This window comes from Salvelinus fontinalis, chromosome 27 (assembly GCF_029448725.1).
Source record: "Salvelinus fontinalis isolate EN_2023a chromosome 27, ASM2944872v1, whole genome shotgun sequence".
NCBI lineage: Eukaryota > Metazoa > Chordata > Actinopteri > Salmoniformes > Salmonidae > Salvelinus > Salvelinus fontinalis.
The window spans coordinates 27,583,344-27,599,178 of record NC_074691.1 but is presented as its reverse complement, the minus strand read 5'-3'; the positions used below and the strand labels follow the sequence as shown (position 1 = coordinate 27,599,178).

At 40.1% G+C, this 15,835-nt stretch overlaps 1 long non-coding RNA gene across 1 annotated transcript in view; it reads right to left on the bottom strand.

Annotated features, from left to right (window-relative positions):
• Positions 1 to 2,257: 2,257 nt before the first annotated feature.
• LOC129825377 (uncharacterized) overlaps positions 2,258 to 15,835 on the bottom strand; it is a 169,449-nt gene continuing 155,871 nt past the window's right edge. Inside the window, exon 3 of the long non-coding RNA XR_008754855.1 lies at positions 2,258 to 3,162. This is a non-coding gene — a long non-coding RNA (uncharacterized LOC129825377). The remainder of the gene's footprint in view (positions 3,163 to 15,835) is intronic.

The window sequence follows — 15,835 nt, the reverse complement described above, 5'->3', positions numbered from 1 at the left end:
GGGTTGTAGCTCAAGAATAGCCACGTTGTAGTTTTAGCATTGTATGTATTATCTTTTACTTGTGAATAAAAGCTACAAATCACAGTCCAGCCCTGTCTTTATTGTTGTAGAATCTTGCCCAGAGAAAGTGTCTCTTAGAACGTTTACCCAAATGAAGCTTTCTTATGGCAGACCTCCAGTTTCATCATGGCACCACGGCCTTGTTCTGGCTAGAATAAGGGATCTTTTGCTGAGTTGTTGGCTAAAATGCGGTCATAAGGTGGGTCAATTCTGTCTGAGGTACGGCTGCTGCATCTGGGCCGCTTCAGGGCCCTAATTTCAAACCACATGTGGGCCACACAAGTGGCCGATGTGGGCCAGGTCCGGCCCAGATACATTTTGCTAACTGGGGAGCAAGCGATAGTTTGGGTAGACAGGCAGGCTCTGCTCCAGATCTGCCTACAATCATAGGCTACACATCACGCAAGCTACTCTCTTGCTTCCCCGTAACCACCAGTCACAAGCCAACTATTTAGTGTTGCCTGGTGAAGAAACACAAATTGAAAACAATACTAGTATTGAGTTTAAAATAAAGTTGAATAATAAAACAGCAGTCTAACTATGTGTCTCTCTCTCCTCTTGAGTATAGAAAAGTAGTCTATCTTTGAATTTGTTGTCTTGCACTACCCGCCCACTTTCCCCCTGCAGACAGGTTCTGACAAGTCTCCCTTTAGTTTTATCTCTGCAATAAAAAACCTAGACACATATCACTGGGCAATTACAAAAAAAGTAGCTGAGAGCCTGTCTTATCTTTAATGCACAGTACCAGTCAAAAGTTTGGACACACAAACTCATTCAAGGGTTCTTTTATTTTTATTTTTACTATTTTCTTCATTGTAGAATAATAGTGAAGATATCAAATCTATGAAATAACACAATTGGAATCAAGTAGTAACCTAAAAAGTGTTAAACAAATCAAAACATATTTTATATTTGAGATTCTTCAAAGTAGCCACCCTTTCCATTGATGACAGCTTTGCACACTTTTGGCATTCTCTCAACCAGCTTTACCTGGAATATTTTTCCAATAGTCTTGAAAGAGTTCCCACATATTCTGAGCACATGTTGGCTGCTTTTCCTTCACTCTGCAGTCCAATTAATCCCAAAGCATCTCAATTGGTTTGAGATCGGGTGATTGTGGAGGCCAGGTCATCTGATGCACCACTCCATCACTATACTTCTTGGTCAAATAGCCGTTACACAGCCTGGAGTTGTGTTTGGGGTCGTTGTGCTGTTAAAAAACAAATGATAGTCCCACTAAGCACAAACCAGATGGGATAAGGTATCACTGCAGAATGCTGTCGTGGTCATGCTGGTTAAGTGTGCCTTAAATTCTAAATTAAGCATGGACATTGTCACCGGCAAAGCACCCCCACACCATCACACCTGCATGCTTCATGGTGGGAACCACACATGCAGAGATCATCCGTTCACCTACTCCATGTCTCACAAAGACACAGCGGTTGTAACCAAAAAATCACACATTTGTATTTGTACAGATTTCCACCGGTCTAATGTCCATTGCTTGTGTTTCTTGGCCCAACCAAGTCTCTTCTTATTATTGGTGTCCTATAGTAGTGGTTTCTTTGCAGCAATTCAACCATGAAGGCCTGATTCACACAGTCTCCTCTGAACAGTTGATGTTGATTACTTGAACTCTGTAAAGCATTTATTTGGGCTGCAGTCTGAGGTGCAGTTAATTCTAATGATCTTATCCTCTGCAGCAGAGGTAACTCTGGGTCTTCCTTTCCTGTGGCAGTCCTCATGAGAGCCAGTTTCACATCATAGCGCTTGATGGTTTTTGCGACTGCACTTGAAGACACTTTCAAAGTTCTTGACATTTTCCTGATTGACTGACCTTCATGTCTTAAAGTAATGATGGACTGTCATTTCTATTTGCTTATTTGAGCTGGATCGTGGGACGGGACGGTTTAGCTAACGTAGGCTAATGCAATTAGCATGAGGTTGTAAGTAACAAGAACATTTCCCAGGACGTAGACATATCTGATATTGGCAGAAAGCTTAACACCTCTTACAGCCCCCCCCCCCCCCCCCCCCTTCTTTCAAATTCCGCCTGAAGACATACCCAAATCTAACTGTCTCTAGCTCAGGCCCAGAAGCAAGGATATGCATATTCTTGGTACCATTTGAAAGAAAACACTCTGAAGTTTGTGTAAATGTGAATTGAATGTAGGAGAATATAACACAATAGATCTGGTTTAGATAATACAATGAAAAAACCATATGTTTTTTCTTTTTAATTGTTGTATCATCATCTTTAAAATGAACAAGATAAAAACAAACATTCAGATATGAATATGGGTACAATTTCAGTGAAAAACAGAAGAGGGCAACAGTACTTGTGTAAAGTTTCAGAATGATAAGTTCCAAAATGAGTGTGCTACATGACATTTATCATGAAGTCACCCAGGTGTCCCACACAAGTAGCCCAAATGTACCCAAGTGGCCAAATTGGTGAAGGTATACATTTTGATACAATTAACTATATACAAAATACCAAAATGGTACTCTAACACACCCCCCCAAAAAACGGAGGGAAAAAAATGGAAAAATAAATATAAAAAAAAAAAAAAAAAAAAATAAATTTACAAAATAACATGGGGAACTATTTACACACTTTCAATATTTGGAAGACCCTCAGTCCTCTATCAAATCAAATCAATTTATATAGCCCTTCGTACATCAGCTGATATCTCAAAGTGCTGTACAGAAACCCAGCCTAAAACCCCAAACAGCAAGCAATGCAGGTGTAGAAGCACGTTGGCTAGGAAAAACTATCTGGAAAGCCAAAACCTAGGAAGAAACCTAGAGAGGAACCAGGCTATGAGGGGTGGCCAGTCCTCTTCTGGCTGTGCCGGGTGGAGATTATAACAGAACAGATTTTCTAACGTTCATAGATGACCAGCAGGGTCAGACACTAATAATCACAGTGGTTGTAGAGGGTGCAACAGGACAGCACCTCAAGAGTAAATATGAACAGTTTACCTCTAGATGGCCCGGGAGGTGTGGAGCCAGAGACAGCAGGGGTCCAGCTGAATGAACCAGCTTCAGAGGGGGATGGACACGTTAGCACGTTAGGGCTCCCATTCGGAGTCAGTGTCACTGTGAAAGAAAATGTTTAGTTAGAATAGTTTCAAATATGAGCCCTGTATCAATAGGTATAATACACAGATATATAGAGTACAGGGAACATAAAGTGAAGTTCCATTTCACTTTGGCCTTTTTTGTGGGCCTGCCTCAAATAGGCTATTCCATGTGGGGGTGGGGTGGAGCGGCAGACACACGCATCTCGACCATGCTCCCTCTAATCCATAATATGTAGACTGATTGGAGGAAGCATGCTCGCTGTGTTGAGATGTGTGGGTTTGCTGTTACATTCTACTCCATTACATTTTTATATATATATACACTGCTCAAAAAAATAAAGGGAACACTTAAACAACACAATGTAACTCCAAGTCAATCACACTTCTGTGAAATCAAACTGTCCACTTAGGAAGCAACACTGATTGACAATACATTTCACATGCTGTTGTGCAAATGGAATAGACAAAATCTGGAAATTATAGTCAATTAGCAAGACACCCCCCAAAACAGGAGTGATTCTGCAGGTGGTGACCACAGACCACTTCTCAGTTCCTATGCTTCCTGGCTGATGTTTTGGTCACTTTTGAATGCTGGCGGTGCTCTCACTCTAGTGGTAGCATGAGACGGAGTCTACAACTCACACAAGTGGCTCAGGTAGTGCAGTTCATCCAGGATGGCACATCAATGCGAACTGTGGCAAAAAGGTTTGCTGTGTCTGTCAGCGTAGTGTCCAGAGCATGCAGGCGCTACCAGGAGATAGGCCAGTACATCAGGAGACGTGGAGGAGGCCGTAGGAGGGCAACAACCCAGCAGCAGGACCGGTACCTCCGCCTTAGTGCAAGGAGGTGCACTGCCAGAGCCCTGCAAAATGACCTCCAGCAGGCCACAAATGTGCATGTCTGAGTGAAACAGAACTCATTCTGCAGCAAACTTCCTGACAGGAAATGGAAAGTCTGAAATTGAGGCTCTGTTCCAGGGGCTGCCTATTAAAGCCCTTGTTATTTATTAGTTTAGATGCACTTCATACGTCTTCCACTAGATGTCGACAAGGAGTGAGAGAAGAAATGGACTGTGTAACTTGATCTGGACTCGAATTACAGCTCATGGAATGACGTGTCCTCCATTTCCTGTTTTCAGGAAGGCGCGAAGAGAGACATGGATTTGCCTTCTGTTAACCTGTTGAGGCTGGGGGCGCTGTTGTCACTATTTATGGTAATCATGTAATTTTTGAAACGGCTTCCTACAAAATTCTTGATCGTACAATATGCATATTATTATTATTATTGGATAGAAAACAGTCTATAGTTTCTATAGGAGTTGAAATTTTGTCTCTAAGTGGAACAGAACCCATTCTACAGCAATTTCCCTGACATGGAGTCAGATTTCAGAAATTTTGGCCACTGTTCTGGAGTCAGTTTTAAAGCCAATGTTATTCCTATGAGTATACGGACACTGCTTACGTCTTCCCCTGGATGCCTTTACGTGATGACGATTTGAATGGCGTCGATTGCGCGTTCACAGGCACTATAAATTAAAAAACCCTGTAGCTAGTAAGTCTTTTGCAGCTGCGTCATGCGCGTGGAGGACACCGACCCGCACCTGTTCCAAGCATTAGTGTTGGGAGTAATCTTTCTCCGGTCATGTTAAGACTCGTTATAGGAGTTAAAAACATCATAAGGTAGTTAATTTAAAGCGTTTTATAGCAATTTATATCCGTTTAGTGCGATTTTGGGACATTTATTTCTGAAACGCTGTGAATCGCTGGGCACGCTTCCAGTTCATGCTGAACGCAGTTGGCATTTCCACATGGCAAGAGGACAGCTTTCCACCAAAAGACGATTAGACCCAAGAAAGGATCCTTTGCCCAAGATACTGATGGAAGAACAGCTCAAAGTAGGACATTTTTATTATGATAAATCGTGTTTCTGTCGAAAAATGTTAGTGGCTTAGGACGCCATGTTTTTTGATGTAGCTTCGCTTGGCGCAAACTGTATTGAAAAGTAAGGATAATTAAAAAAATGTAATTCCGCGATTGTATTAAGAATTAAATTGTCTATCAATCGCTGTCCACCCTATATTTTTTAGTCACGTTTATGAGTATTTATGTATACGAGTAGATCACTGTCTAATATGGCGCACGGACATTTTCTCACCAGCTGGGCTACTTTCCCCATTGTCTAACCATGATTTTGGTGGCTAAATATGCACATTTTCGAACAAACTGTATATGCATGTTGTAATGTGATGTTACAGGGGTGTCATCTGAAGAATTCTGAGAAGGTTAGTGAAAAAAATAATATATTTTGGCGATGTTTACGTTATCGCTCACTTTGGCTAGAATTAATGCTGGGGTAATGTTTGCACATGTGCTATGCTAATATAACGATTTATTGTGTTTTCGCTGTAAGACACTTAGAAAATCTGAAATATTGTCTGTATTCACAGGATCTGTGTCTTTCGATTAGTGTATGCTGTGTATTTTTACGAAATGTTTGATGATTAGTAAGTAGGTAAACACGTTGCTCTATGTAGTTATTCTAGTCCATTTGTGACGGTGGGTGCAATTGTAACCTATGCCATCTACCTGAAATATGCACATTTTTCTAACAAAACCTATCCCATACCATAAATATGTTATCAGACTGTCATCTGATGAGTTTTTTTCTTGGTTAGGGGCTATAAATATCTTAGTTTAGCCGAATTGGTGATAGCTACTGGTGTTGGTGGACAAATAAAAGATGGTGGATTATGCTAATGTTTTTTTAGGTAATAGATTTACATCTTTACATATTGTGTCTTCCCTGTAAAACATTTAAAAAATCGGACATGTTGGCTGGATTCACAAGATCTGTGTCTTTCATTAACTTTATTGGACTTTAATGTGTGAAAGTTAAATATTTTAAAAATATATTTTTTTTGAATTTCGCGGCTCTGCCTTTTCAGTGGGGGTGGGGGGGGAGTGCCGCTAGCGGCACCCTCATCCTAGACAGGTTAAGCTTCTGTTATAGGCGACTAATATCTCCGGCTTTGATTTTATTTGATACATGTGACCATATCATCGTAAAGTATGTTTTTTCAATATAGTTTCATCAGATTATTGAACATTTTTCGGGAGTTTTGCCGTGTTCCGTTCTCTTCCGTTTGTTGACATGGAGAGCGTCGTGCCACCTGGCTAGTGTGCTTGCTGAATCGAGAGGGATAATGGACGTTCTAAATCCAAACAACGATTGTTCTTGACAAAGGACACCTTGTCCAACATTCTGATGAAAGTTCAGCAAAAGTAAGAAACATTTTATGATGCTATTTCATATATCTGTCGTACATGTGAACTAGTCGCCGACGCCCAACGTTTGGGTACTCTAGCTATACCGAAGCTGCATATCGTAATGAAGTTATTTTTAGAATTCTAACACTGCGATTTCATTAAGAACTAATGGATCTATCATTTCCTATACAACATGTATTTTTTAGTTATGTTTATGAATAGCTATTTGGTCAGAATATGTGTGTCATAAAAAGTGTCAGAAAAATATCCGGATGTTGTGGGAAAAAGTAGCTAAGTTAGCACAATGTGTAACCACTGATTTCAGCTCTAAATATGCACATTTTCGAACAAAACATAAGTGTATGTATAACCTGATGTTATAGGACTGTCATCAGATGAAGAATATCAAGGTTAGTCAAAAAATATATATATTTTACTGGTTTGTTACGATCGCTAACTTTTTCTACGCTAACTTTTCGCTAACTTTTGGCTTGTCTTTCTGGCTATTGTGGTAAGCTAATATAACGCTATATTGTGTTTTCGCTGTAAAACACTTAATACATCGGAAATATTGGCTGGAATCACAAGATGCCTGTCTTTCATTTGCTGTACACTATGTATTTTTCAGAAATGTTTTATGATGAGTAATTTGGTATTTGACGTTGGTGTCTGTAATTATTCTGGCGGCTTTCGGTGCAATTTCTGATTGTAGCTGCAATCTAAACTATGATTTATACCTGAAATATGCACATTTTTCGAACAAAACATAGATTTATTGTATAACATGTTATAAGACTGTCATCTGATGAAGTTGTTTGTTGGTTAGTTTAGTTGGTTCTTGGTTAGTTAGGTTGGCTTTGTGCATGCTACCTGTGCTGTGAAAAATGTCTGACCTTTTTTTGTATTTGGTGGTGAGCTAACATAAATATACGTGCTGTTCTCGCTGTAAAACATTTTAAAAATCGGACATGTTGGCAGGATTCACAAGATGTGTACCTTTCATTTGCTGTATTGGACTTGTTAATGTGTGAAAGTTAAATATTTAAAAAATATATATTTTGAATTTTGCGCCCTGCACTTGAAGTGGCTGTTGTCATAAGTGTACCGGCACCGCCCTGCAGCCATAAGAAGTTAACTTTCACGATAAATTTCCTCTATAATTTTGTCTACATTCGTATATCTAGTCTTAGATTTAGCTTTCCCTGACTTATTCGCCATGATGTTGGATATACTGTATAAACAGCTGAAGATGCGCGTTACCGAAATAGTGCTGTTTGTAACAAGCTTGGCTCCTTCCAGTATGAATCTTCAATGGCGAAAGACCGTCTTTACGCCGGAGTTTACTACATGGGTTGGTCTTCCAACACAGAAACATTACATATTGTCGTTTACCTCTGCTCATTGGCTATCTACCCAGCTAGATTTCAAGACGATCAGTGGTCATTGGGTTAAAATACAGTCAATCAACGAAACAGTGGTCATATAATTGGTGCACAATGAGTTCATTACTTGTTGTCTTCCAATCGGTTTCTTTCTGTCAATACGTCCTGCGAAATGACCCATCAAGTTTGGTTGTGTTACAAACAAACAGTTGATTGCAATGAAACCAAACACGGCCGGATAAAGTCATGTTTAGTCTGTGTATTTACGTCGAATGTTTCGTAGAAAATTGAATGACACGGAATTCACGACACCAGCGGTTCACAAAATGTTTTGTGTTAGGCTATAAAAATTTATTTAACCGAACAAAAGACCATTCATTGTGTAACAATGAGTCTTGGGATTGCAACCAGAGGAAAATCGTCAAAGGGAAACGATTTATTTTATTGCAATCTGTGATTTTGTTACGCCTGTGCTGGTTGAAATAGTATTTTGGTATGGGGCTCTGTCCTCAGACAATCGCATCTTATTCTTTCGCAGTAAATCCCTTTTTTTTTTTTTTATCTGACAACGCAGTTGATTTGGCAAGATTATAGGCTTTTGAACCATGTGAGACACTTGTATTTTCAGGAATGTTTAATATGACTATTTATGTGGCGCTCACCGTATGTTGTCGAATTTAATCCCGCTACCGGGATCCGTAGCACAGAGAAGTTAAATTCTTGTTAATCGAACTGCACATTCCAATTTACAGTAGCTATTACAGTGAAAGAATACCATGCTATTGTTTGAGGAGAGTGCACAGTTATGAACTTGAAATTTTTTTTATAAACCAATTAGGCACATTTGGGCAGTTTTGATACAAAACGTTGAAATGAAATGCAATGGTTCATTGGATCAGTTTAAAACTTTGCACATACACTGCTGCCATCTAGTGGCCAAAATCTAAATTCTGCCTGGGCTGGAATAATATGTTATGGCCTTTCTCTTGCATTTCAAAGATGATGGTACAAAAAAAATACAAAAAAACATTTTTTTTTCTTTGTATTATCTTTTAACAGATTTAATGTGTTATATTCTCGAAAATTAATTTCATATTTCCACAAACTTCAAAGTGTTTCGATTTCAAATGGTATCAAGAATATGCATATCCTTGCTTCAGGTCCTGAGCTACAGGCAGTTAGATTTGAGTATGTAATTTTAGGCAAAATATGAAAGAAAGGGACAGATCCTTTAAGAGGTTTTTAATAGGTGTGCCTTGTTAGAAATGAATTTGTGGAATTTCTTTCCATCTTAATGCGTTTGAACTAATCAGTTGTGTTGTGACAAGGTAGGGATGGTATACAGAAGACAGCTCTATTTGGTAAAAGACCAAGTCCATATTATGGCAACAGCTCAAATAAGCAAAGAGAAACTGCAGTCCATCATTACTTTAATTGAAATGCATTCAAGATGACTACCTCATGAAGTTTGATGAGAGAATGCCAAGAGTGTGCAAATCTGTCATCAAGGCAAAGGGTGGCTACTTTCAAGAATCTCAAATATAAAATATATTTTGATTTGTTTAACACTTTTTTGGTTACAACATGATTCCATATGTGTTATTTCATAGTTTTGATGTCTTCAGTATTATTCTACAATGTAGAAAATAGTAAAAATAGAGAAAAACCTTCGAATGAGCAGCTGTGCCCAAACTTTAGACTGTCACTGTATGTAGAAAATAAGTAAAGAAACAGGTATTAAGTAGAATGTGTGGTGTAGTGATGAATAGTACATTAGTGGGATTGGTGACATTTGGTGGCAACTATAAACAATTGCATAATAAGATCTAATATAAATTGATGTACTCGTGACTCGACTCGTGACTCGCCCAATGGTGACTCAGACTTGGAGTCAGACTCGACTCGGACTTCAGCCATAGGGACTTGCGATTCAACTTGGACTCGAGCACAGGGGACTTGGGACTCGACTCGGACTCGAGGTTTAGTGACTCTATTACAACACTGCAAAGCACTGGCTATATGATGGTCATAGTTACTGGTGGTGTAAGGCTGTTGTATGGTGTTATATGGAAAAAACGATTTAATATAATAATTTCTTGTTGCAGCAAACTGGCCAAATTGAATCATTGCATTTTTTTGTGAACAGGGTTTAAAATCAACTGTCAGCTGTTTTCAGTGTTTGAATTTCATGAATGTTATTGTTTTTATATGTAATCCCTTCTTAGACATGAAATGTCTCCCTCTGGGATAATAAAGATTGATTGATTGTTTGCTTGATAAACTGATATCTTACGATGCCATACTACTTGACGGCATTTTAATGTTGGATTTATGTCTGCCTCTTAATAGCAACTGCACATGTAAAACCTGATGTCAAAACACATTTTGTTCTTTGATGATGAACATTGACCATAAAGCCTCTTCCACTTAACATTATAAATCAGTTTGGGATTTGGGATTTTTCTTAATATCTTTTAATTTTGTTATTTACCATTAGAATATCTCACATTTATATTTGTGTGCAAACCAAGAAAGGTGCACAGGTGGACTAACCTTAATGAACTATAAAAGCTTCTTCAGCCTTTACTGTTCCTATCCAAAGAAGTGTTTCATCCCCAGAGAGGTACATCCAGGCAACAACAACAAAATAAGTGCTTGGAAAAGGAAGAAAAATAAGTCACTGATTCATTTGACCTCAAGTGTAGAGCCTGTTTCATCTTGGTAAACTCACCTACCACTCCTCCACTCCGCCTGCGCTCTCTCCACTCTTCATGCGCTGGAGTCAGTGTCTGGTAGAGCCTGATAAGCTCAGAGGCAAACACTGCTACGAGCATGTGGGCATCAAACTGAGGGAAGTGCAGCAGAGAGGCTACTGGCAGGTTAGTCCGACCGACGCGTCCGCTTCAACCGTCACAGAGAGGTTAGGAAATGCCTGTGTCCTCTCTCTACCTCTTTCCATCCTTCTCTCCTCTATCTATCCCCTCTATCTCTCTCTTCCTCTCTCTCTCTTCTTCTCCTCTCCCTTCTCTCTCTCTTCTCGCTTCCCTCTCTCCATCTCTCTCTCATGTTGTTTTTCCTCCAAGCAGAGAGGTATGATCCCTGTTGCTCCCTATTAAGAAGCGCAGAGGAGATTTAGGTGGACACGTTTATCGTGGGTGACTGAAGATATGTGTCACCATCATCTCACAGGTGCCAGAAGATTATCCTCTTCCATGAAGATTAAGTCTCCCCCTCATATATCCCCACTCGGTGGAATCTCCTCAAACTCGGGCAATAATTAAACAAAGCTCATTCATATTCATATTCGTGAGTTTCTTAAACACCCAGACATAATTAGTTGGAGCTGAAGACTTGAAGATTTGAGCGCAACGTTGTCACATTTTCTTACAGAGACGACTGTGTCCAATCTATTACTTGTGGTTCATCATTACACTCTTAGAAAAAAGGGTTCCAAAAAGATTATTTGGCTGTGCCCATAGGATAACCCTTTTTGGTTCGAGGTAGGACCCTTTTGGGTTCCATGAAGAACACTCTGTGGAAAGGGTTCTATATGGAACCCAAAAAGGTTCTACCTAGAACCAAAAGGGGTTCTTGAAAGGGTTCTCCTATGGGAACAGCCGAAGAACCCTTTTAAGTTCACCTTTTTTTCTAAGGGTGCATACTCCTAAGGGATGATTATTATGGGGTTCTCAAAAGGTGTCATACATGTTTGTTGAGCTTAAATTGATATGCACATTACAACGTCCTCATCAGAACATTGCCATTCAAGACTCTCTTAGAAAGATCAAGCCTTGTGGCACTCCTCCATTGAAGCGTATTCAGTGCAATCGGAAAGTATTCAGACCCCTTGACTTTTTTCACATTTTTTTACGCGACAGCCTTATTCTAAAATTGATTAAATCGTTTTTTTTGTCAACAATCTAAACACAATTTCAAAGCAAAAACTGGTTTTGACATTTTTGCAAATTTATTAAAATAAAAAATGAAAAATAAGACCCTTACTTTGTTGAAGTACTTTTGGAAGTGATTACAGCCTTGAGTCTTCTTGGGTATGACACTACAAGCTTGTCACAGCTGTATTTGGGGAGTTTCTCCCATTCTTCTCTGCAGATCCTCTCAGGTCAGGTTGGATGGGGAGCGTTGCTGCTCAGCTATTTTCAGGTCTCTCAAGAGATGTTCGATCGGGTTCAAGTCCGTGCTTTGGCTGGGCCCCTCAAGGACATTCAGAGACCATGCTTCACCATAGGTATGGTTTCCTCCAGATGTGACTCTTGGCATTCAGGCCAAGGAGTTCAATCTTAGTTTCATCAGACCAGAGAATCTTGTTTCTCATTGTCTGAAGGTCCTTTAGTTGTCTTTTCGCAAACTCCAAGCAGGCTGTCATGTGCCTTTTACTGAGGAGTGGCTTCCGTCTGGCCACTCTACCTTACATTCCTGATGGTTGTTCTTCTGGAAGGTTCTCCCATCTCCACAGAGGAACTCTGGAGCTCTGTCAGAGTGACCATCAGGTTCTTGGTCACCTCCCTGAACATGGCCCTTCTGCCCCGATTGCTCAGTTTGACCAGGTGGCCAGCTCCAGGGAGAGTATTGGTTGTTCCAAACTTCTTCCATTTAAGAATGATGGAGGCCACTGTGTTCTTGGGGACCTTCAATGCAGAAATGTTTTGGTACCTTTCCCCAGATCTGTGCCTCGACACAATCCTGTCTCAGAGCTCTACGGACAACTCCTTCGACCTCATGGCTTGGTTTTTGCTCTGACATACACGTTCAACTGTGGGACCTTATATAGACACGTGCGTGCCTTTCCAAATCATGTCCAATCAATTGAATTAACCACAGGTGGACTACAATCAAGTCTGAATACTTATGTGAATACATTTTTACTGCATTTTATTTTAATACATTTGCCAACATTTCTAAAAACCTCGGTTATCCTATGCAGACAGCCCAAAAACACTTTTGTAACCATTCTTTCTGTGTAAGACCAGTTCTAAGAGCCAATCCAACAATGTAACTAAATGAGTTAGTGACCTTGCAAGGTTTTCAAGGCACTGTGAATAATTATACTGAAAGACAGCTCTTTCTTTACCCATTTCTTTCAAGCTTTTCTTTGAAAGTTGAAAGTTCTGTGAGCAGATTTGATTTATGATCTTTTCAAAGGTATTCTACCACTACAACCACATCAGCTAGCGTTAGCCTAGCGGTTAGAGAGGTGAGCCATTAACTGGAGGATGGCCAGTTCAAATCTCGGGTCCGATGCGAAGACTGTCGAAGTGAGCTGGCAACCGGAGGGTTGCTGGTATCAAATCCTAGAAGCTGTTGCCTGCGTTTGTGCCCTTGAGCAAGGCACTTAACCCCCACAACAACAGCTCCCCGGGTGCCCAGTGTGGCAGCCCCCCGCACCTCTCCAAATACCTGTATGTGTGTCTTTCGGAGGGGTTGGGTTGAAAGCAGAAGTCACATTTCGGTTTGACCTTGTGTGCAATTGACCAATAAAGTAATCTTAATTGTTGTCTCCATTGGATTCTTGTGTAAACAACAAACACACAGACAAAAGCCATTTTGTGCTAACTAACAGTTAGTTTAGTTTACTGCAGCTAACTCTGCAACTTATGTGGAGCTGCTCGAGTGTCCTGCCCTGCTTTATGAACTGCGGCTGAAGTAATTAAATATCCAGAGGAATCTGCATGAATCTTCCCATATGAACCCAGAAGCACTGCTGCTGCTGTGAGGATTCCGCCTGTGTTCGTTAGCATCCAGCCCTATCTAGCTACCTCCCTGCAGTGTGTTCCATAAAACTACCACCTCCCAGAGGAAATCCAAACAGATCTGCTGGAAGACTAAGCCGGCCATCCCTGGATACACACTCACTATTCGTGTGTGTGTGCTGCTGAGCCAAATCCTCGGTCTAATGCAATGTAGGATGTAACCATCCAAAGACGTTGTGGACCGATATCTGAAGAGATAGGCCAGGGAGAAAGGGATTTACCAGAGAATACAGGGGATTTGATAACAATACCTATGCTGACATGTAACATGTATTTGGACTACTGAGGCTTACCGTGTGAAGACATCACTGGTGAAACATGACAGTCAGATTCAATAGACAATGCATTAGAATGGCTAGGGGAAGAGCTTTTGATTTGATGTGTTAGTGTATTAAACCTATTACACAGGTGACAATCAAAGGAACACAAAATATTGTCAAGTGAAAAAGGGACATGTACGAGATGGTTTAAGGTTCGATAGCCTATTAAACATTTCTCACTAAATGCAACATGTGAGTGTGGATATCTTCAAATGACCCATAACATTATCTCCCTCTCTGACTAAACATGACTAGTCACTGCTAACACCAACTCTGTAATGCTGTAACATCGCAACACCGTAAACCTGTAACTCTGAAGCCGTTGCGTTGTAAAACTAGCATTGTAACCAGTTTTAGGGGTACAGAGGCAGGTAGCCTAGTGGTTAGAACGCTGGGCCAGTAACCGAAGGGTTGCTACATCAAATCCCAGAGCTGACAAGGTAAAAATCTGTCATTATGCCTCTGAATATGGCAGTTCAGGAACCTGCTGTCATTGTAAATAAGAATTTGTTCTTAACTGACTTGCCTAGTTCACAAAAAATCATGTGTTAATTACATGTTATGTAATCGTAAACCGCTACTTTAACAGGTTACTTTTTCAAATTAGGTAATATTATTACAATTACTTTGTCAAGCAACTTGTGTGAGAAAGATTTTAAATAAAAAGATAGGAAATCTGTACAGATGTTTGGCTTCCAGTATTAATAGCTAATTAAGCAGCCCATATATAGCAAAGCACTTGTAGACAAGCACAGGAAAGCAGAGTCACAGATGAAGGCAGAAACTAGTGATCAAATCCGAGTTAGTAAGTAGCCTGGCTAACCAATCTTTTTATCATGAAAGTAACGCAAATATTATAAAGCATTACTTTCCACACCAAGTAAAATTTAACAAGTAATATGTAATATATTACTTTCCTAAGTAACGAATGACAACAGTGGTTGTAACACTGTGAAGCTGTAACATTGTGACACGGTAAAGCTGTAGCGTTGTAACACTGTAAAGCTATAACATTGTAACACTATAACGTTTGTAACACTGTAACGAGTCCCTCCCGCTCCATCAGAACACATTCTAACCCACAAGGAGAGGTTAAGCAGAAGGCAAACAGGGCCAACCTACAAACGAGTGATAGATAAAACAATGGCAAAAAGATAAGCTCTACATAGAACGTTCTATTACAAAGGTTACATATACTTTACTTCCACAGGGGAACAGCACAGTGCTGGGAATAATCCATCACTTTCTCCTCTCCTTTCTGCACTGCACGCTGAAACAGAGAGAGAGACCGAGAGAGAGCGAGAGACAGAGACATACAGAGAGAGAAAGCATCGGACGTGTTCAGGCCTCTATGAAGTCCTGTCTGTAACGTCCTTGTACATCTGACTTCCTGAATGACTGCTGACTGCAGGACTATGAGTAGATAACCAGGGTTAGAATGTGATTATAGAATAATGAGCACGGACAAAAGGAAGATGGATCACAGTCATCTAAACTGCAGAGATAGTTTTCTTTTACACAATGAGTAGCTAGCTCCAATAATGCAGTTGGTTATGTGGCTGACACTACCACACTGCCTTGGCATTTGATGGGCAATAAACAAGTGTGCTCTCGCCTGAGTTTGTATCATGATGATCCATTCATTTCTGCCCTGTAATTATGTATGTAAGGTTGCTCATTGGGAAAACATTGAACTCAATCTTTTCGCACCCATTTTCTAATATGTCCCATTGAGAGAAGCCTGGTGGACGCTCAAACCACACACTTCATTGTCCTCCTTCCAGACTGCCCCTTATTTCAACCCCAGATTTATTTTATTTGTATTTAACCCATATGTAACCAGTAAAAACCCATTGAGGTTAAAACCCTCTTTAGATCTACTCAGGAAAAAAGTTAAAGATCCTCCTGACTCTTCTTTGTGGAGTAATGCTTTCAGTGCATTAAGGAAGAGAG